Source organism: Camellia sinensis, unplaced genomic scaffold, assembly GCF_055761805.1.
Source record: "Camellia sinensis isolate YWXY unplaced genomic scaffold, ASM5576180v1 Unanchor4, whole genome shotgun sequence".
In the NCBI taxonomy this organism is placed as follows: domain Eukaryota; kingdom Viridiplantae; phylum Streptophyta; class Magnoliopsida; order Ericales; family Theaceae; genus Camellia; species Camellia sinensis.
In genome coordinates, this window is record NW_028129277.1 from 3,022,568 (window position 1) to 3,045,959 (window position 23,392).

At 42.5% G+C, this 23,392-nt stretch overlaps 1 long non-coding RNA gene across 1 annotated transcript in view; it reads left to right on the forward strand.

Moving 5' to 3' along the window:
• LOC145816678 (uncharacterized) overlaps positions 1–23,392 on the forward strand; it is an 84,320-nt gene that overhangs the window by 47,867 nt on the left and 13,061 nt on the right. Inside the window, exon 2 of the long non-coding RNA XR_014358755.1 lies at positions 12,294–12,346. This is a non-coding gene — a long non-coding RNA (uncharacterized LOC145816678). The remainder of the gene's footprint in view (positions 1–12,293; positions 12,347–23,392) is intronic.

The following is a 23,392-nucleotide window of genomic DNA, read 5'->3' on the forward strand; positions in this document are numbered from 1 at the left end:
CATTTTGCATGCATTTTATCGTGCTATTTTGCGCATCGCGCTATTTTGCGCTATGACCATTACTTGCATTTTCCATGCATTTTATCGCGCTATCTTGCGCACCTCATCGCACTGTTTTGCGTACATTACTTGCGTTTTGCATGCATTTTATCGTGCTATCTTGCACACCTCATCGCACTGCTTTGTTCGCATTACTAGCATTTTGCATGCATTTTATCGCGATATTTTGCGCATCGCGCTATTTTGCACTGTGACCATTACTTGCATTTTCCATACATTTTATTGCCCTATCTTGCGCACCTCATCGCACTGTTTTGTGCACATTACTTGGTTTTGCATGCACTTTGTAACGCTATCTTGCGCAACTCATCGCACTGTTTTGTTCACATTACTCGCATTGTGCATGCATTTTATCGCGCTATTTTGCGCTGTGACCATTACTTGCATTTTCCATGCATTTTATCGCGCTATCTTGCGCACCTCATCTCACTGTTTTGTGCACATTACTTGCGTTTTGCATGCACTTTGTAGCGCTATCTTGCGCACCTCATCGCATTGTTTTGTTCACATTACTTGCATTTTGCATGCATTTTGTCGCGCTATTTTGCGCATCGCGCTATTTTGCACTGTGACCATTACTTGCATTTTCCATGCATTTTATCGCGCTATCTTGCGCACCTCATCGCACCATTTTGTGCACATTACTTGCGTTTTGCATGCATTTTGTCGCGCTATCTTGCGCACCTCATCGCACTGTTTTGTTCACATTACTTGCATTTTGCATTCATTTTATCGCGCTATTTCGCGCATCGCGCTATTTTGCGCTGTGACCATTACTTGCATTTTCCATGTATTTTATCGCGCTATCTTGCGCACCTCATCGCACTGTTTGATGCACACTACTTGCGTTTTGCATGCATTTTGTTCCGCTATCTTGCGCACCACATCGCACTGTTTTGTTCACATTACTTGCATTTTGCATGCATTTTATAGTGCTATTTTGCGCATCGCTCTATTTTGCTCTATGACCATTACATGCATTTTCCATGCGTTTTTTCGCACTATCCTGCGCACCTCATCGCACTATTTTCTGCACACTACTTGCGTTTTGCAAGCATTTTATCGCGCAACCTTGCGCACCTCATCGCACTGTTTTGTTCACATTACATGCATTTTGCATGCATTTTATCCCGCTATTTTGCGCTGTGACCATTACTGGCATTTTCCATGCATTTTATCGCGCTACCTTGAGCACCTCATCGCACTATTTTTGCACATTACTTGCGTTTTGCATGCATTTTGTCGCGCTATCTTGCGCACCTCATCGCACTGTTTTTGCACATTACTTGCGTTTTGCATGCATTTTGTCGCGCTATCTTGCGCACCTCATCGCACTGTTTTGTTCACATTACTTGCATTTTGCATGCATTTTATCGCGCTATTTTGCGCATCGCGCTGTTTTGCACTGTGACCATCACTTGCATTTTCCAGGCATTTTATCGCGCTATCTTGCGCACCTCATCGCACTGTTTTGTGCACATTACTTGGTTTTGCATGCAATTTCTAACGCTATCTTGTGCACCTCATCGCACTGTTTTGTTCAGATTGCTTGCATTTTGCATGCATTTTATCGCGCTATTTTGTGCATCGCGCTACTTTGCGCAGTGACCATTACTTGCATTTTCCAAGCATTTTATCGCGCTATCTTGCGCACCTCATCGCACTGTTTTGTGCACATTACTTGCGTTTTGCATGCATTTTGTCGCGCTATCTTGCATACCTCATTGCACTGTTTTGTTCACATTTCTTGCATTTTGCATGCATTTTATCGCGCTATTTTGCGCATCGCGCTATTTTTGCGCTGTGACCATTACTTGCATTTTCCATGCATTTTATCGCGCTATCTTGCGCACCTCATCGCACTGTTTTATGCACATTACTTGCGTCTTGCATGCATTTTGTCGCGCTATCTTGCGCACCTCATCGCACTGTTTTGTTCACATTATTTGCATTTTGCATGCATTTTATCGCGCTATCTTGCGCACCTCATCGCACTGTTTTGTTCACATTACTTGCATTTTGCTTGCATTGTATCGCGCTATTTTGCACTGTGACAATTACTTGCATTTTCCATGCATTTTATCGCGCTATCTTGCGCACCTCATCGCACTGTTTTGCGCACATTACTTGCGTTTTGCATGCATTTTGTCGCGCTATCTTGCGCACCTCATCGCACTGTTTTGTTCACATTACTTGCATTTTGCATGCATTTTTTCGCACTATTTTGCGCATCGCGCTATTTTGCGTTGTGACCATTACTTGCATTTTCCATGCATTTTATAGCGCTATCTTCCGCACCTCATCGCACTGTTTTGTGCACATTACTTGCGTTTGTATTTACTTTGTAGCGCTATCTTGCGCACCTCATCGCACGGTTTTGTTCACATTACTTGCATTTTGCATGCATTTTATCGCGCTAGTTTGCGCTGTGACCATTACTTGCATTTTCCATGCATTTTATCGCGCTATCTTGCGCACCTCCTTGCACTGTTTTGTACACACTACTTGCGTTTTGCATGCATTTTGTCGCGCTATCTTGCTCACCTCATCGCACTGTTTTGTTCACATTACTTACATTTTGCATGCATTTTATCGCGCTATTTTGCGCATCGCGCTATTCTGCTCTGTGACCATTACTTGCATTTTCCATGCATTTTATCGCGCTATCTTGCGCACCTCATCGCACTGTTTTGTGCACATTACTTGCGTCTTGCATGCATTTTGTCACGCTATCTGGCGCACCTCACCGCACTGTTTTGTTCACATTACTTGCATTTTGCATGCGTTTTATCGTGCTATCTTGCGCACCTCATCGCACTGTTTTGTGCACATTACATGCGTTTTGCATGCATTTTGTCGCGATATCTTGCGCACCTCATCGCACAGTTTTGTTCACATTACTTGCATTTTGCATGCATTTTATCGCGCTATTTTGCGCATCGCGCTATTTTACACTTTGACCATAACTTGCATTTTGCATGCATTTTATCGCGCTATCTTGCGCACCTCAACGCACAGTTTTGTGCTCATTACTTGCGTTTTGCATGCATTTTGTCGCGCTATCTTGCGCAACTCATCGCAATGTTTTGTTCACATTACTTGCATTTTGCATGCATTTTATCGCGCTATTTTGCGCATCGCGCTATTTTGCACTGTGACCATTTCCTGCATTTTCCATGCATTTTATCGCGCTATCTTGCGCACCTCATCGCACTGTTTTGTGCACATTACTTTGGGTTTGCATGCATTTTCTCGTGCTATCTTGCGCACCTCATCGCACTGTTTTGTTCATATTACTTGCATTTTGCATGCATTTTATCGCGCTATTATGCGCATGTGACCATTACCTGCATTTTCCATGCATTTTATCGCGCTATCTTGCGCACCTCATCGCACTGTTTTGTGCACATTACTTGCGTTTTGCATGCATTTTGTCGCGCTATCTTGCGCACCTCATCGCACTGTTTTGTTCACATTACTTGCATTTTGCATGCATTTTATCGCGCTATTTTGCGCATCGCGCTATTTTGCACTGTGACCATTACTTGCATTTTCCATGCATTTTATCGCGTTATCTTGCGCACCTCATCTCACTATTTTGTGCACATTACTTGCGTTTTGCATGCACTTTGTAGCGCTATCTTGCGCACCTCATCGCATTGTTTTGTTCACATTACTTGCATTTTGCATGCATTTTGTCGCGCTATTTTGCGCATCGCGCTATTTTGCACTGTGACCATTACTTGCATTTTCCATGCATTTTATCGCGCTATCTTGCGCACCTCATCGCACCATTTTGTGCACATTACTTGCGTTTTGCATGCATTTTGTCGCGCTATCTTGCGCACCTCATCGCACTGTTTTGTTCACATTACTTGCATTTTGCATTCATTTTATCGCGCTATTTCGCGCATCGCGCTATTTTGCGCTGTGACCATTACTTGCATTTTCCATGTATTTTATCGCGCTATCTTGCGCACCTCATCGCACTGTTTGATGCACACTACTTGCGTTTTGCATGCATTTTGTTCCGCTATCTTGCGCACCACATCGCACTGTTTTGTTCACATTACTTGCATTTTGCATGCATTTTATAGTGCTATTTTGCGCATCGCTCTATTTTGCTCTATGACCATTACATGCATTTTCCATGCGTTTTTTCGCACTATCCTGCGCACCTCATCGCACTATTTTCTGCACACTACTTGCGTTTTGCAAGCATTTTATCGCGCAACCTTGCGCACCTCATCGCACTGTTTTGTTCACATTACATGCATTTTGCATGCATTTTATCCCGCTATTTTGCGCTGTGACCATTACTGGCATTTTCCATGCATTTTATCGCGCTACCTTGAGCACCTCATCGCACTATTTTTGCACATTACTTGCGTTTTGCATGCATTTTGTCGCGCTATCTTGCGCACCTCATCGCACTGTTTTTGCACATTACTTGCGTTTTGCATGCATTTTGTCGCGCTATCTTGCGCACCTCATCGCACTGTTTTGTTCACATTACTTGCATTTTGCATGCATTTTATCGCGCTATTTTGCGCATCGCGCTGTTTTGCACTGTGACCATCACTTGCATTTTCCAGGCATTTTATCGCGCTATCTTGCGCACCTCATCGCACTGTTTTGTGCACATTACTTGGTTTTGCATGCAATTTCTAACGCTATCTTGTGCACCTCATCGCACTGTTTTGTTCAGATTGCTTGCATTTTGCATGCATTTTATCGCGCTATTTTGTGCATCGCGCTACTTTGCGCAGTGACCATTACTTGCATTTTCCAAGCATTTTATCGCGCTATCTTGCGCACCTCATCGCACTGTTTTGTGCACATTACTTGCGTTTTGCATGCATTTTGTCGCGCTATCTTGCATACCTCATTGCACTGTTTTGTTCACATTTCTTGCATTTTGCATGCATTTTATCGCGCTATTTTGCGCATCGCGCTATTTTTGCGCTGTGACCATTACTTGCATTTTCCATGCATTTTATCGCGCTATCTTGCGCACCTCATCGCACTGTTTTATGCACATTACTTGCGTCTTGCATGCATTTTGTCGCGCTATCTTGCGCACCTCATCGCACTGTTTTGTTCACATTATTTGCATTTTGCATGCATTTTATCGCGCTATCTTGCGCACCTCATCGCACTGTTTTGTTCACATTACTTGCATTTTGCTTGCATTGTATCGCGCTATTTTGCACTGTGACAATTACTTGCATTTTCCATGCATTTTATCGCGCTATCTTGCGCACCTCATCGCACTGTTTTGCGCACATTACTTGCGTTTTGCATGCATTTTGTCGCGCTATCTTGCGCACCTCATCGCACTGTTTTGTTCACATTACTTGCATTTTGCATGCATTTTTTCGCACTATTTTGCGCATCGCGCTATTTTGCGTTGTGACCATTACTTGCATTTTCCATGCATTTTATAGCGCTATCTTCCGCACCTCATCGCACTGTTTTGTGCACATTACTTGCGTTTTGCATGCACTTTGTAGCGCTATCTTGCGCACCTCATCGCACTGTTTTGTTCACATTACTTGCATTTTGCATGCATTTTATTGCGCTGTTTTGCGAATCGCGCTATTTTGCGCTGTGACCATTACTTGCATTTTTCATGCATTTTATCGCGCTATCTTGCGCACCTCATCGCACTGTTTTGTGCACACTAGTTACGTTTTGCATGCATTTTGTCGCGCTATCTTGCGCACCTCATCGCACTGTGTTGTTCACATTACTTGCATTTTCCATGCATTTTGTCGCGCTATCTTGCGCAACTCATCGCACTATTTCCTTCACATTACTTGCATTTTGCATGCATTTTATCGCGCTATTTTGCGAATCGCGCTATTTTGCGCTGTGACCATTACTTGCATTTTCCATGCATTTTATCGCGCTATCTTGCGCACCTCATCGCACTGTTTTGTGCACATTACTTGCGTTTTGCATGCACTTTGCAGCGCTATCTTGCGCACCTCATCGCACTGTTTTGTTCACATTACTTGCATTTTGCATGCATTTGATCGCGCTGTTTTGCGATTCGCGCAATTTTGCGCTGTGACCATTACTTGCATTTTTCATGCATTTTATCGCGCTATCTTGCGCACCTCATCGCACTATTTTGTGCACACTACTTACGTTTTGCATGCATTTTGTCGCGCTATCTTGCGCACCTCATCGCACTGTTTTGTTCACATTACTTGCATTTTCCATGCATTTTATCGCGCTATCTTGCGCATCACATCGCACTGTTTTGTTCACATTACTTGCATTTTGCATGCATTTTATCGCTCTATTTTGCGCGTCGCGCTATTTGCGCTGTGACCATTACTTGCATTTTCCATGCATTTTATCGCGCTATCTTGCACGCCTCATCGCACTGTTTTGTGCACATTACTTGCATTTTACATGCATTTTGTCGCGCTATCTTGCGCACCTCATCGCACTGTTTTCTTCACATCACTTGCATTTTGCATGCATTTTATCGCGCTATTTTGCGCGTCGCGCTATTTTGCGCTGTGACCATTACTTGCATTTTTCGTGCATTTTATCGCGCTATCTTGCGCTCCTCATCGCACTGTTTTGTGCACATTACTTGCGTTTTGCATGCATTTTGTCACGCTATCTTGCGCACCTCATCGCACTGTTTTGTTCACATTACTTGCATTTTGCATGCATTTTATCGCGCTATTTTGCGCATCGCGCTATTTTGCACTATCACCATTACTTGCATTTTCCATGAATTTTATCGCGCTATCTTGCGCACCTCATCGCACAGTTTTGTGCACATTACTTGCGTTTTGCATGCACTTTGTAGCGCTATCTTGCGCACCTCATCGCACTGTTTTGTTCACATTACTTGCATTTTGCATGCATTTTGTCGCGCTATTTTGCGCTGTGAACATTACTTGTATTTTCCATGCATTTTATCGCGCTATCTTGCGCACCTCATCGCACTGTTTTGTGCACACTACTTGCGTTTCGCATTCATTTTATCGCGCTATCTTGCGCACCTCATCGCACTGTTTTGTTCACAATACTTGCATTTTGCATGCGTTTTATCGCGCAATTTTGCGCATCGCGCTATTTTGCACTGTGACCATTACTTGCATTTTCCTTGCATTTTATCGCGCTATCTTGCGCACCTCATCGCACGGTTTTGCGCACATTACTTGCGTTTTGCATGCATTGTGTAGCGCTATCTTGCGCACCTCATCGCACTGTTTTGTTCACATTACATGCATTTTGCATGCATTTTAACGCGCTATTTTGCGGATCGCGCTATTTTGCACTGTGACCATTACTTGTATCTTCCACGCATTTTATCGCGCTATCTTACGCACCTCATCGCATTGTTTTGTGCACACTACTTGCGTTTCGCATGCATTTTGTCGCGCTATCTTCCGCACCTCATCGCACTGTTTTGTTCACATTACTTGCATTTCGCATGCATTTTATCGTGCTATTTTGCGCATCGCGCTATTTTGCAGTGTGACCATTACTTGCATTTTCCATGCATTTTATCGCGCTATCTTGCAAACCTCATCGCACTGTTTTGCGCACATTACTTGCGTTTTGCATGCATTTTGTAGCGCTATCCTGCGCACCTCATCGCACTGTTTTGTTCTCATTACTGGCATTTTGCATGCGTTTTATCGCGCTATTTTGCACTGTGACCATTGCTTGCATTTTCCATGCATTTTATCGCGCTATCTTGCGCACCTCATCGCAATGTTTTGTGCACACTACTTGCATTTTGCATGCATTTTATCGCGCTATCTTGCGCACCTCATCGCACTGTTTTGTTCACATTACTTGCTTTTTGCATGGGTTTTATCGCGCAATTTCGCGCATCGCGCTATTTTGCACTGTGCCCATTACTTGCAGTTTCCATGCATTTTATCGCGCTATCTTGCGCACCTCATCGCACTGTTTTGCGCACATTACTTGCGTTTTGCATGCATTTTGTCGCGCTATCTTGCGCACCTCATCGCACTGTTTTGTTCACATTACTTGCATTTTGCATGCATTTTATCGCGCTATTTTGCGCATCACGTTATTTTGCACTGTGACCATTACTTGCATTTTTCATGAATTTTATCGCGCTATCTTGCGCAACTCATCGCACTGTTTTGTTTACACTACTTGCGTTTCGCATGCATTTTGTCGCGCTATCTAGCGCACCTCATCGCACTGTTTTGTTCACATTACTTGCATTTTGCATGCATTTTGTCGCGCTATTTTGCGCATCGCGCTACTTGCATTTTCCATGCATTTTATCGCGCTATCTTGCGCACCTCATCGCACAGTTTTGTGCACATTACTTGCGTTTTGCATGCACTTTGTAGCGCTATCCTGCGCACCTCATCGCACTGTTTTGTTCTCATTACTTGCATTTTGCATGCATTTTATCGCGCTATTTTGCGCATCGCGCTATTTTGCGCTGTGACCATTACTTGCATTTTCCATGCATTTTATCGCGCTATCTTGCACACCTCATCGCACTGTTTTGCGCACATTACTTGCGTTTTGCATGCATTTTGTAGCGCTATCCTGCGCACCTCATCGCACTATTTTGTTCTCATTACTTGCATTTTGCATGCGTTTTATGGCGCTATTTTGCGCATCGCGCTATTTTGTGCTGTGACCATTACTTGCATTTTCCATGCATTTTATCGCGCTATCTTGCGCACCTCATCGCAATGTTTTGTGCACACTACTTGCATTTTGCATGCATTTTATCGCGCTATCTTGCGCACCTCATCGCACTCTTTTGTTCACATTACTTGCTTTTTGCATGGGTTTTATCGCGCAATTTCGCGCATCGCACTATTTTGCACTGTGACCATTACTTGCAGTTTCCCAACATTTTATCACGCTATCTTGCGCACCTCATCGCACTGTTTTGCGCACATTACTTGCGTTTTGCATGCATTTTGTCGCGCTATCTTGCGCACCTCATCGCACTGTTTTGTTCACATTACTTGCATTTTGCATGCATTTTATCGCGCTATTTTGCGCATCACGTTATTTTGCACTGTGACCATTACTTGCATTTTCCATGAATTTTATCGCGCTATCTTGCGCAACTCATCGCACTGTTTTGTGCACACTACTTGCGTTTCGCATGCATTTTGTCGTGCTATCTAGCGCACCTCATCGCACTGTTTTGTTCACATTACTTGCATTTTGCATGCATTTTGTCGCGCTATTTTGCGCATCGCGCTATTTTGCACTGTCACCATTACTTGCATTTTCCATGCATTTTATCGCGCTATCTTGCGCACCTCATCGCACAGTTTTGTGCACATTACTTGCGTTTTGCATGCACTTTGTAGCGCTATCTTGCGCACCTCATCGCACTGTTTTGTTCACATTACTTGCATTTTGCATGCGTTTTATGGCGCTATTTTGCACATCGCGCTATTTTGTGCTGTGACCATTACTTGCATTTTCCATGCATTTTATCGCGCTATCTTGCGCACCTCATCGCACTGTTTTGTGCACACTACTTGCGTTTTGCATGCTTTTTATCGCGCTATCTTGCGCACCTCATCGCACTGTTTTGTTCACATTACTTGCATTTTGCATGCATTTTATCGCGCTATTTTGCGCGTCGCGCTATTTTCCGCTGTGACCATTACTTGCTTTTTCCAGGCATTTTATCGCGCTATCTTGCGCACCTCATCGCATTGTTTTGTTCACATTACTTGCATTTTGCATGCATTTTATCGCACTATTTTGCGCATCGCGCTATTTTGCGCTTCGCGCTATTTTGCGCTGTGACCATTACTTGCATTTTCCATGCATTTTATCGCGCTATCTTGCGCTCCTCATTGCACTATTTTGTGCACATTACTTGCGTTTTGCAAGCATTTTGTCGCGCTATCTTGCGCACCTCATCGCACTGTTTTGTGCACATTACTTGCGTTTTGCATGCACTTTGTAGCGCTATCTTGCGCACCTCATCGCACTGTTTTGTTCACATTACTTCCATTTTGCATGCATTTTATCGTGCTATTTTGCGCATCGCGCTATTTTGCATTGTGACCATTACTTGCATTTTCCATGCATTTTATCGTGCTATCTTGTGCACCTCATCGCACTGTTTTGTGCACATTACTTGCATTTTGCATGAACTTTGTAGCGTTATCTTGCACACCTCATCGCACTGTTTTGTTCACATTACTTGCATTTTGCATGCATTTTATCGCGCTATTTTGCGCGTCGCGCTATTTTGCGCTGTGACCATTACTTGCATTTTCCATGCATTTTATCGCGCTATCTTGCGCACCTCATCGCACTGTTTTGTGCACACTACTTGCGTTTTGCATGCATTTTGTCGCGCTATCTTGCGCACCTCATCGCACTGTTTTGTTCACATTATTTGCATTTTGCATGCATTTTATCGCGCTGTTTTGCGAATCGCGCTATTTTGCGCTGTGACCATTACTTGCATTTTTCATGCATTTTATCGCGCTATCTTGCGCACCTCATCGCACAGTTTTCTGCACACTACTTACGTTTTGCATGCATTTTGTCGCGCTATTTTGCGCACCTCATCGCACTGTTTTGTTCACAGTACTTGTGAGAACCCGAATATAAAAATCAAGTAAGTAATTAAATAATAATAATATTATAATCTCGAATATTTTGGTGGTGAATCCTAAAGTGCAAATTAAATACTTGAAGGCCATGTTTGTTTGGGTGGACATGAGCTTGGGATTGGACTAATAGTCCAATAAAATTATTAATCTGATATTTGGTTAAACAATTGAAGTACGGACTAATTATTTTAAACTTGACTGTTAGTGAAGATAGGATACGTAATCCAACGGATTCGTAATCCTAGGACTATTAGTCATGGGAATGCTAATCCAGTCCGCCCAAACAAACATGGTTGAAGGTCTTTTAAAACCTAAAATAAATTTGTGGTGAAAGCATTTAATTTAGAGGCAAGATTTATTATAAAAAATATATAGAGAGAGAGATAGGAGGGTGTGACTTGAACTCTAGACCACAAGGTTAATATATAAGACTCTTACCATTTGAGTTGTATGTAACTTATATATGTATTTTGTATATTTATCTATCTATTTGACCTAAGTGTGCCCACAACTAGTATAAAATAAAATAAACACAAACCCTAACTCTTGTTATAATTGTTTTCCACAACACTAGCAACCCTAGCAGCCGTGGGTTTGTGAAGAAAAGAGAGGGGTTTTTCAATCATCAAGATTATTGTTGTAGCCAAGAAGGAGAGCTTTGGGTGTGTTGTGCTATGTGGCCTCCTAGGTTTTCTTCTCTTCTTTCTTTGTTCTTTATCCTAATAATATTGTTATTTAATTCATTCATGGAGGTTGTAGGTTTATATATTTTGTATATATATATATATATGTTGTTAAGAAATTTGAGGAGTTAAATTCATGCATAAAGAATGGGTATTATTCTTATTTTAAAAAAAATATTCTGCGCATAATCACGAACTTTAAAAATCAAGAAACCATATCAAACGGATGAATTTTAATCTGAAATTTTTACAGTAGATCAATTACATATTGAATTGCATATCTGATTTTTTTCATAATTTTTGGGAGTCGAAATCCATATAAATTGAGGTATTCAAATCTGTCCAGGAAACCAGTCCGAAACAGTAAATTCGGGAGTGTTGTTCTCTTTGGGTATAAATCCAAAAATTATCAAATTACCGTAATTAGAACCGGTTACGAGTCTAGTTTCGTACCTTTTTGGCCTTGCATTGATTTCTCGTGTATATTAAGAGAACCGTCAATTTCTTTAAAGTGCTGCAGAAAACAACCTGTTTGGATATAATAAATTGTAGAAAATTATTTTGATAAGAAAATCAAGTGAAACCAATTGGGTTTGAAACTTAGGATATATTAGATCATATCTGGAGGTTATTGGAATTTTTCAAATAGCGTGGAGTGGATTTTGTAATTTTCAAAGTTAGCGAATAGATTGGGAAAACTTGTTTAAAACACTGTTTCATCTTAAAGTTATTTTTAGTTAAGTTTCGATCGGAATCTATGTCTTGGGTGATTTTAGACCTTGAAGAATATGAACTTAGGTAATATTTAAGAGTAACGGTGAGTTGGGTTGAGCCGTGTTAGTGCGTTTTAGTTTGAGATTACTTAGTTCCTGTTTTTTTTTAGTATTTTTAAATTAATTGTGACGCGTAGTTTTTATACTTGGTTCAGGCCACTAGTTGGACTTTTACACTGTATTCGAGGATTATATTATTGCGTTTCAGGTGAGTAGTTTCATGCTACATATTTTTATAAATGTTCCCCTACCCTGAACTGTTGGAAAAATTAAATTGTTGTTTCATGATTAAACTGTTTTGATAAATTATTATATTATCAATTGAATCAAATTATTTCTGAAACATGTGTGAACTTGGCATACTGTAAACTATTTGTTTTGGTCTCATGTTTATAATGATGAACTACCATGTTTTGCGAAACTGATGTGTATTGATTATTGGGACCATGTGTGTATTTAGTCCAGGGAAATTATTCCACTGTGTGTGGTGACTCTGGCCACTAGGGAACAGATCCGGGTTGGGCCGTGATGACTCTAGTGCTCAACGATTGTAAGGAACAGACCTTTAAAAACAACTAGGTGACCTTCAATCGGATCGTCTTTGAGAAAAGGCCCAGGTGCCACCCTGAGGATGACTCTTAGTTCGGTATTGGATCCAACGGGGCTTATAGCCTGAGAAATGTGTGGCAGATTATTTATTTTTATTGGTACCCAGAAAATTATTGGTGTTCATGTTATAATCTGTTTTAAGTGAAAAATTTCGTTTATCATGTTCTTGCGAGACATGAGTATTTTAAGTGTTGAATTGTGGAACCTTCTTTTTTAAACAGATTGTATTTACCAAACTGTATGCCAATCTAGTTTCTGCGATATATATCTTATTTTGGAATTGAACCCTGTTTTCAAAATTGTATTTACTATCCATGTTGCTACTCACTGAGCTATCAGCTGACTTAGTTGTTTACCATTTCCAGGTGTTAGAAGGACTTAGAGTGGACTCATGGCATAACGGGGACTCAATTGCATGGACCTCTAGGGCGTTCCTTTAGTTTAGAGTGTTATGTCATGTTTGTGCATATTTATATTTATTCTTATCAAAGTTCATTTAGGATTATTTTTGATATGTGGGTTGTTTATATCCCATAAGTTTGGATGGCTTTTGATTACGATTGATTTTCCCGTTTATAATTGTGGCATGTCTGGATTGAGTTTTGGTTATTTATTATTGGACTATTGTTCAGTTGTTCCATGTGATTGGATTCGTGTTTAGGCTTACGTGTGCCTTGGGCTAAGTCCCTGTGGGCCACGGCCGGTCATGCCCGGATTTGGGGTGTGACAGTACTTGCATTTTGCATGCATTTTATCGCGCTATTTTGTGCATCGCGCTATTTTGCACTGTGACCATTACTTGCATTTTCCATGCATTTTATCGCGCTATCTTGCGCACCTCATCGCACTGTTTTGCGCACATTACTTGCGTTTTGCATGCATTTTGTCGCGCTATCTTGCGCACCTCATCGCACTGTTTTGTTCACATTACTTGCATTTTGCATGCATTTTATCGCACTATTTTGCGCATCGCGCTATTTTGCGCTGTGACCATTACTTGCATTTTCCATGCATTTTAACGCGCTATCTTGCGCACCTCATCGCACTATTTTGTGCACATTACTTGCGTTTTGCATGCATTTTGTCGCGCTATCTTGCGCACCTCATCGCACTGTTTTGTTCACATTACTTGCATTTTGCATGCATTTTATAGCCCTATTTTGCGCGTCGCGCTATTTTGCGCTGTGACCATTACTTGCATTTTCCATGCATTTTATCGCGCTATCTTGCGCACCTCATCGCACTGTTTTGTTCACATTACTTGCATTTTGCATGCATTTTATCGCACTATTTTGCGCATCGCGCTATTTTGCGCTGTGACCACTACTTGCATTTTCCATGCATTTTATCGCACTATCTTGCGCACCTCAACGCACTATTTTGTGCACATTACTTGCGTTTTGCAAGCATTTTGTCGCGCTATATTGCGCACCTCATCGCACTGTTTTGTGCACATTACTTGCGTTTTGCATGCACTTTGTAGCGCTATCCTGCGCACCTCATCGCACTGTTTTGTTCACATTACTTGCATTTTGCATGCATTTTATCGCGCTATTTTGCGCATCGTGCTATTTTGCATTGTGACCATTACTTGCATTTTCCATGCATTTTATCGCGCTATCTTGGGCACCTCATCGCATTGTTTTGTGCACATTACTTGCGTTTTGCATGCACTTTGTAGCGCTATCTTGCGCACTTCATCGCACTGTTTTGTTCACATTACTTACATTTTGGATGCATTTTATCTCCCTATTTTGCGCTGTGACCATTAAATGCATTTTCCATGCATTTTATGGCGCTATCTTGCGCACCTCATCGCACTGTTTTGTTCACATTACTTGCGTTTTGCATGCATTTTGCCGCGCTATCTTGCACACCTCATCGCACTGTTTTGTTCACATTACTTGCATTTTGCATGCATTTTATCTCCGTATTTTGCGCATCGCGCTATTTTGCGCTGTGACCATTACTTGGATTTTCCATGCATTTTATCGCGCTATCTTGCGCACCTCATCGCACTGTTTTGTGCACACTACTTGCGTTTTGCGTGCATTTTGTCGCGCTATCTTGCGCACCTCATCGCACAATTTTGTTCACATTACTTGCATTTTGCATGCATTTTATCGCGCTATTTTGCGCATCGCTCTATTTGGCGCTATGACCATTACTTGCATTTTCCATGCATTTTATCGCGCTATCTTGCGCACCTCATCGCACTGTTTTGTGCACACTACTTGCGTTTTGCATGCATTTTATCGCGCTATCTTGTGCACCTCATCGCACTGTTTTGTTCACATGCATTTTGCATGCATTTTATCGCGCTATTTTGCGGATCGCGCTATTTTGCGCTGTGACCATTACTTGCATTTTCCATGCATTTTATCGCGCTATCTTGCGCACCTCTTCGCCCTGTTTGGTGCACATTACTTGCGTTTTGCAAGCACTTTGTAGCGCTATCTTGCGCACCTCATCGCACAGTTTTGTTCACATTACTTGCATTTTGCATGCATTTTATCGGGGTATTTTGCGCGTCGCGCTATTTTGCGCTGTGACCATTGCTTGCATTTTCCATGCATTTTATCGAGCTATCTTGCGCACCACATCGCACTGTTTTGTTCACATTACTTGCATTTTGCATGCATTTTGTCGCGCAATTTTGCGCGTCGCGCTATTTGTGCTGTGACCATTACTTGCATTTTCCATGCATTTTATCGCGCTATCTTGCGCACCTCATCATACTGTTTTGTGCACATCACTTGCGTTTTGCATGCATTTTGTCGCGCTATCTTGCGCACCTCATCGCACTGTTTTGTTCACATTACTTGCATTTTGCATGCATTTTATCGCGCTGTTTTGCGAATCGCGCTATTTTGCGCCGTGACCATTACTTGCATTTTTCATGCATTTTATCGCGCTATCTTGCGCACCTCATCGCACAGTTTTGTGCACACTACTTACGTTTTGCATGCATTTTGTCGCGCTATCTTGCGCACCTCATCGCACTGTTTTGTTCACATTACTTGCATTTTGCATGCATTTTATCGCGCTATTTTGCGCATCGCGGTATTTTGCACTGTGACCATTACTTGCATTTTCCATGCATTTTATCGCGCTATCTTGCGCACCTCATCGCACTGTTTTGTGCACATTACTTGCGTTTTGCATGCATTTTGTCTCGCTATCTTGCGCAGCTCATCACACTGTTTTGTTCACATTACTTGCATTTTGCATGCATTTTATCGCGCTATTTTGCGCATCGCGCTATTTTGCATTGTGACCATTACTTGCATTTTCCATGCATTTTATCGCGCTATCTTGGGCACCTCATCGCATTGTTTTGTGCACATTACTTGCGTTTTGCATGCATTTTGTAGCGCTATCTTGCGCACCTCATCGCACTGTTTTGTTCACATTACTTGCATTTTGGATGCATTTTATCTCCCTATTTTGCGCTGTGACCATTACTTGCATTTTCCATGCATTTTATCGCGCTATCTTGCGTACCTCATCGCACTGTTTTGTTCACATTACTTGCGTTTTGCATGCATTTTGCCGCGCTATCTTGCACACCTCATCGCACTGTTTTGTTCATATTACTTGCATTTTGCATGCATTTTATCTCCGTATTTTGCGCATCGCACTATTTTGCGCTGTGACCATTACTTGGATTTTCCATGCATTTTACCGCCCTATCTTGCGCACCTCATCGCACTGTTTTGTGCACACAACTTGCGTTTTGCATGCATTTTGTCGCGCTATCTTGCGCACCTCATCGCACAATTTTGTTCACATTACTTGCATTTTGCATGCATTTTATCGCGCTATTTTGCGCATCGCTCTATTTGGCGATATGACCATTACCTGCATTTTCCATGCATTTTATCGCGCTATCTTGCGCACCTCATCGCACTGTTTTGTGCACACTACTTGCGTTTTGCATGCATTTTATCGCGCTATCTTGTGCACCTCATCGCACTGTTTTGTTCACATGCATTTTGCATGCATTTTATCGCGCTATTTTGTGCATCGCACTATTTTGCGCTGTGACCACTACTTGCATTTTCCATGCATTTTATCGCGCTATCTTGCGCACCTCATCGCACTGTTTTGTGCACATTACTTGCGTTTTGCATGCATTTTGTCGCGCTATCTTGCACACCTCATCGCACTGTTTTGTTCACATTACTTGCATTTTGCATGCATTTTATCGCCCTATTTTGCGCATCGCGCTATTTTGCACTGTGACCATCACTTGCATTTTTCATGCATTTTATCGCGGTATCTTGCGCACCTCATCGCACTGTTTTGCGCACATTACTTGCGTTTTGCATGCATTTTGTCGCGCTATCTTGCGCACCTCATCGCACTATTTTGTTCACATTACTTGCATTTTACATGCATTTTATCGCGCTATTTTGCGCATCGCGCTATTTTGGTCTGTGACCATTACTTGCATTTTCCATGCATTTTATCGCCCTATCTTGCGCACCTCTTCGCCCTGTTTGGTGCACATTACTTGCGTTTTGCATGCACTTTGTAGCGCAACCATGCGAACCTCATCGCACTGTTTTGTTCACATTACTTGCATTTTGCATGCATTTTATCGCGCTATTTTGCGCGTCGCGCTATTTTGCGCTGTGACCATTACTTGCATTTTCCATGCATTTTATCGCGCTATCTTGCGCACCACATCGCACTGTTTTGTTCACATTACTTGCATTTTGAATGCATTTTATCGCGCTATTTTGCGCGTCGCGCTATTTGTGCTGTGACCATTACTTGCATTTTCCATGCATTTTATCGCGTTATCTTGCGCACCTCATCACACTGTTTTGTGCACACCACTTGCATTTTGCATGCATTTTGTCGCGCTATCTTGCGCACCTCATCGCACTGTTTTGTTCACATTACTTGCATTTTGCATGCATTTTATCGCACTGTTTTGCGAATCGCGCTATTTTGCGCAGTGACCATTACTTGCATTTTTCATGCATTTTGTCGCGCTATCTTGCGCACCTCATCGCACAGTTTTGTGCACACTACTTACGTTTTGCATGCATTTTGTCGCGCTATCTTGCGCACCTCATCGCACTGTTTTGTTCACATTACTTGCATTTTGCATGCATTTTATCGCGCTATTTTGCGCATCGCGCTATTTTTCACTGTGACCATTACTTGCATTTTCCATGCATTTTATCGCGCTATCTTGCGCACCTCATCGCACTGTTTTGTGCACATTACTTGCGTTTTGCATGCATTTTGTCGCGCTATCTTGCACACACCTCATCGCACTGTTTTGTTCACATTACTTGCATTTTGCATGCATTTTATCGCGCTATTTTGCGCATCGCACTATTTTGCGCAGTGACCACTACTTGCATTTTCCATGCATTTTATCGCGCTATCTTGCGCACCTCATCGCACTGTTTTGTGCACATTACTTGCGTTTTGCATGCATTTTGTCGCGCTATCTTGCACACACCTCATCGCACTGTTTTGTTCACATTACTTGCATTTTGCATGCATTTTATCGCGCTATTTTGCGCATCGCGCTATTTTGCACTGTGACCATCACTTGCATTTTTCATGCATTTTATCGCGGTATCTTGCGCACCTCATCGCACTGTTTTGCGCACATTACTTGCGTTTTGCATGCATTTTGTCGCGCTATCTTGCGCACCTCATCGCACTGTTTTGTTCACATTACTTGCATTTTACATGCATTTTATCGCACTATTTTGCGCATCGCGCTATTTTGCTCTGTGACCATTACTTGCATTTTCCATTCATTTTATCGCGCTATCTTGCGCACCTCTTCGCCCTGTTTGGTGCACATTACTTGCGTTTTGCATGCACTTTGTAGCGCTATCTTGCGCACCTCATCGCACTGTTTTGTTCACATTACTTTCATTTTGCATGCATTTTATCGCGCCATTTTGCGCGTCGCGCTATTTTGCGCGTCGCGCTATTTTGCGCTGTGACCATTACTTGCAGTTTCCGTGCATTTTATCGCGCTATCTTGCGCACCGCACCGCACAGTTTTGTTCACATTACTTGCATTTTGCATGCATTTTATCGCGCTATTTTGCGCGTCGCGCTATTTGTGCCGTGACCATTACTTGCATTTTCCATGCATTTTATCGTGCTATCTTGCGCACCTCATCACACTGTTTTGTGCACACCACTTGCGTTTTGCATGCATTTTGTCGCGCTATCTTGCGCACCTCATCGCACTGTTTTGTTCACATTACTTGCATTTTGCATGCATTTTATCGCGCTGTTTGGCGAATCGCGCTATTTTGCGCTGTGACCATTACTTGCATTTTTCATGCATTTTATCGCGCTATCTTGCGCACCTCATCGCACAGTTTTGTGCACACTACTTACGTTTTGCATGCATTTTGTCGAGCTATCTTGCGGACCTCATCGCACTGTTTTGTTCACATTACTTGCATTTTGCATGCATTTTATCCCGCTATTTTGCGCATCGCGCTATTTTGCACTGTGACCATTACTTGCATTTTCCATTCATTTTGTCGCGCTATCTTGCGCACCTCATCGCATTGTTTTGTTCACATTACTTGCATTTTTCATGCATTTTATGGCACTATTTTGCGCATCGCGCTATTTTGCGCTGTGACCATTCCTTGCATTTTCGATGCATTTTATCGCGCTATCTTGCGCACCTCATCGCACTGTTTTGTGCACATTACTTGCGTTTTGCATGCACTTTGTAGCGCTATCTTGCGCACCTCATCGCACTGTTTTGTTCACATTACTTCCATTTTGCATGCATTTTATCGCGCTATTTTGCGCTGTGACCATTACTTGCATTTTCCATGCATTTTATCGCGCTATCTTGCGCACCACATCGCACTGTTTTGTTCAAATTACTTGCATTTCGCATGCATTTTATCGCGCTATTTTGCGCGTCGCGCTATTTGCGCTGTGACCATTACTTGCATTTTCCATGCATTTTATCGCGCCATCTTGCGCACCTCATCGCACTGTTTTGTGCACACTACTTGCGTTTTGCATGAATTTTGTCGCGCTATCTTGCGCACCTCATCGCACTGTTTTGTTCACATTACTTGCTTTTGCATGCATTTTATCGCGCTGTTTTGCGAATCGCGCTATTTTGCGCTATGACCATTACTTGCATTTTCCATGCATTTTATCGCGCTATCTTGCGCACCTCATCGCACTGTTTTGCGCACATTACTTGCGTTTTGCATGCATTTTGTCGCGCTATCTTGCGCACCTCATCGCACTGTTTTGTTCACATTACTTGCATTTTGCATGCATTTTATCGCACTATTTTGCGCATCGCGCTATTTTGCGCTGTGACCATTACTTGCATTTTCCATGCATTTTATCGCGCTATCTTGCGCACCTCATCGCACTATTTTGTGCACATTACTTGCGTTTTGCATGCATTTTATCGCGCTATCTTGCGCACCTCATCGCACTGTTTTGTGGACATTACTTGCATTTTGCATGCATTTTATAGCGCTATTTTGCGCATCGCGCTATTTTGCGTTGTGACCATTACTTACATTTTCCATGCATTTTATTGCGCTATCTTGCGCACCTCATCGCACTGTTTTGTTCACGTTACTTGCATTTTTCAAGCATTTTATCGCACTATTTTGCGCATCGCGCTATTTTGCGCTGTGACCATTACTTGCATTTTCCATGCATTTTATCGCGCTATCTTGCCCATCTCATCGCACTGTTTTGTGCACATTACTTGCATTTTGCAAGCATTTTGTCGCGCTATCTTGCGCACCTCATCGCACTATTTTGTGCACATTACTTGTGTTATGCATGCACTTTGCAGCGCTATCTTGCGCACCTCATCGCACTGTTTTGTTCACATTACTTGCATTTTGCATTCATTTTATCGCGCTAATTTGCGCATCGCGCTATTTTGCATTGTGACCATTACTTGCATTTTCCATGCATTTTATCGCGCAATCTTGCGCACCTCATTGCACTGTTTTGTGAACATTACTTGCGTTTTGCATGCACTTTGTAGCGCTATCTTGCGCACCTCATCGCACTGTTTTGTTCACGTTACTTGCATTTTGCATGCATTTTATCACGCTATTTTGCGCTGTGACCATTACTTGCATTTTCCATGCATTTTATCACGCTATCTTTCGCACCTCATCGCAATGTTTTGTGCACATTACTTGCGTTTCGCATGCATTTTGGCGCGCTATCTTGCGCACCTCATCGCACTGTTTTGTTCACATTAATTGCATTTTGCATGCATTTTATCGCGCTATTTTGCGCATCGCACTATTTTGCACTGTGACCATTGCTTGCAATTTTCATGCATTTTATGGCGCTATCTTGCGCACCTCATCGCACTGTTTTGTGCACACTACTTGCGTTTTGCATGCATTTCGTCGCGCAATCATGCGCACCTCATCGCACTGTTTTGTTCACATTACTTGCATTTTGCATGCATTTTATCGCGCTATTTTGCGCATCGCGCTATTTTTCGCTATGAAAATTACTTGCATTTTCCATGCATTTTATCGCGCTATCTTGCGCACCTCATCGCACTGTTTTGTGCACACTACTTGCGTTTTGCATGCATTTTATCGCGCTATCTTGCGCACCTCATCGCACTGTTTTGTTCACATTATTTGCATTTTGCATCCATTTTATCGCGCTATTTTGCGCATCGCGCTATTTTGCGCTGTGACCATTACTTGCATTTTTCATGCATTTTATCGCGCTATCTTGCGCACCACATCGCACTGTTCTGTTCACATTACTTGCATTTCGCATGCATTTTATCGCGCTATTTTGCGCGTCGCGCTATTTGCGCTGTGACTATTATTGCATTTTCCATGTATTTTATCGCGCTATCTTGCGCACCTCATCGCACTGTTTTCTGCACACTACTTGCGTTTTGCATGCATTTTGTCACGCTATCTTGCGCACCTCATCGCACAGTTTTGTTCACATTACTTGCATTTTGCATGCATTTTATCGCGCTGTTTTGCGAATCGCGCTATTTTGCGCTGTGACCATTACTTGCATTTTCCATGCATTTTATCGCGCTATCTTGCGCACCTCATCACACTGTTTTGTTCACATTACTTGCGTTTTGCATGCACTTTGTAGCGCTATCTTGCGCACCTCATCGCACTGTTTTGTTCACATTACTTGCATTTTGCATGCATTTTATCGCGCTATTTTGCGCTGTGACCATTACTTGCATTTTCCATGCATTTTATCGCGCTATCTTGCGCACCTCATCGCACTGTTTTGTGCACACTACTTGCGTTTTGCATGCATTTTATCGCGCTATCTTGCGCACCTCATCGCACTGTTTTCTTCACATTACTTGCATTTTGCATGCATTTTATCGCGCTATTTTGCGCATCGCGCTATTTTGCACTGTGACCATTACTTGCATTTTCCATGCATTTTATCGCGCTATCTTGCGCACCTCATCGCACTGTTTTGTGCACACTACTTGCGCTTTGCTTGCATTTTATCGCGCTATCTTGCGCACCTCATCGCACTGTTTTGTTCACATTATTTGCATTTTGCATGCATTTTATCGCGCTATGTTGCGCATCGCGCTATTTTGCGTTGTGACCATTACTTGCATTTTCCATGCATTTTATCGCGCTATCTTGCGCACCACATCGCACTGTTTTGTTCAAATTACTTGCATTTCGCATGCATTTTATCGTGCTATTTTGCGCGTCGCGCTATTTGCGCTGTGACCATTACTTGCATTTTCCATGCATTTTATCGCGCCATCTTGCGCACCTCATCGCACTGTTTTGTGCACACTACTTGCGTTTTGCATGCATTTTGTCGCGCTATCTTGCGCACCTCATCGCACTGTTTTGTTCACATTACTTGCATTTTGCAAGCATTTTATCGCGCTGTTTTGCGAATCGCGCTATTTTGCGCTATGACCATTACTTGCATTTTCCATGCATTTTATCGCGCTATCTTGCGCACCTCATCGCACGGTTTTGCGCACATTACTTGCGTTTTGCATGCATTTTGTCGCGCTATCTTGCGCACCTCATCGCACTGTTTTGTTCACATTACTTGCATTTTGCATGTATTTTATCGCACTATTTTGCGCATCGCGCTATTTTGCGCTATGACCATTACTTGCATTTTCCATGCATTTTATCGCGCTATCTTGCGCACCTCATCGCACTATTTTGTGCACATTACTTGCATTTTGCATGCATTTTATCGCGCTATCTTGCGCACCTCATCGCACGGTTTTGTTCACATTACTTGCATTTTGCATGCATTTTATCGCGCTATCTTGCGCTGTGACCATTACTTGCATTTTCCACGCATTTTATCGCGCTATCTTGCGCACCTCATCGCACTGTTTTGTGCACACTACTTGCGTTTTCCATGCATTTTGTCGTGCTATCTTGCGCACCTCATCGCACTGTTTTGTTCACATTACTTGCATTTTGCATGCATTTTATCGCGCTATTTTGCGCTCTGACCGTTACTTGCATTTTCCATGCATTTTGTCGCGCTATCTTGCGCACCTCATCGCACTGTTTTGTGCACACTACTTGCGTTTTGCATGCATTTTATCGCGCTATCTTGCGCACCTCATCGCACTGTTTTGTTCACA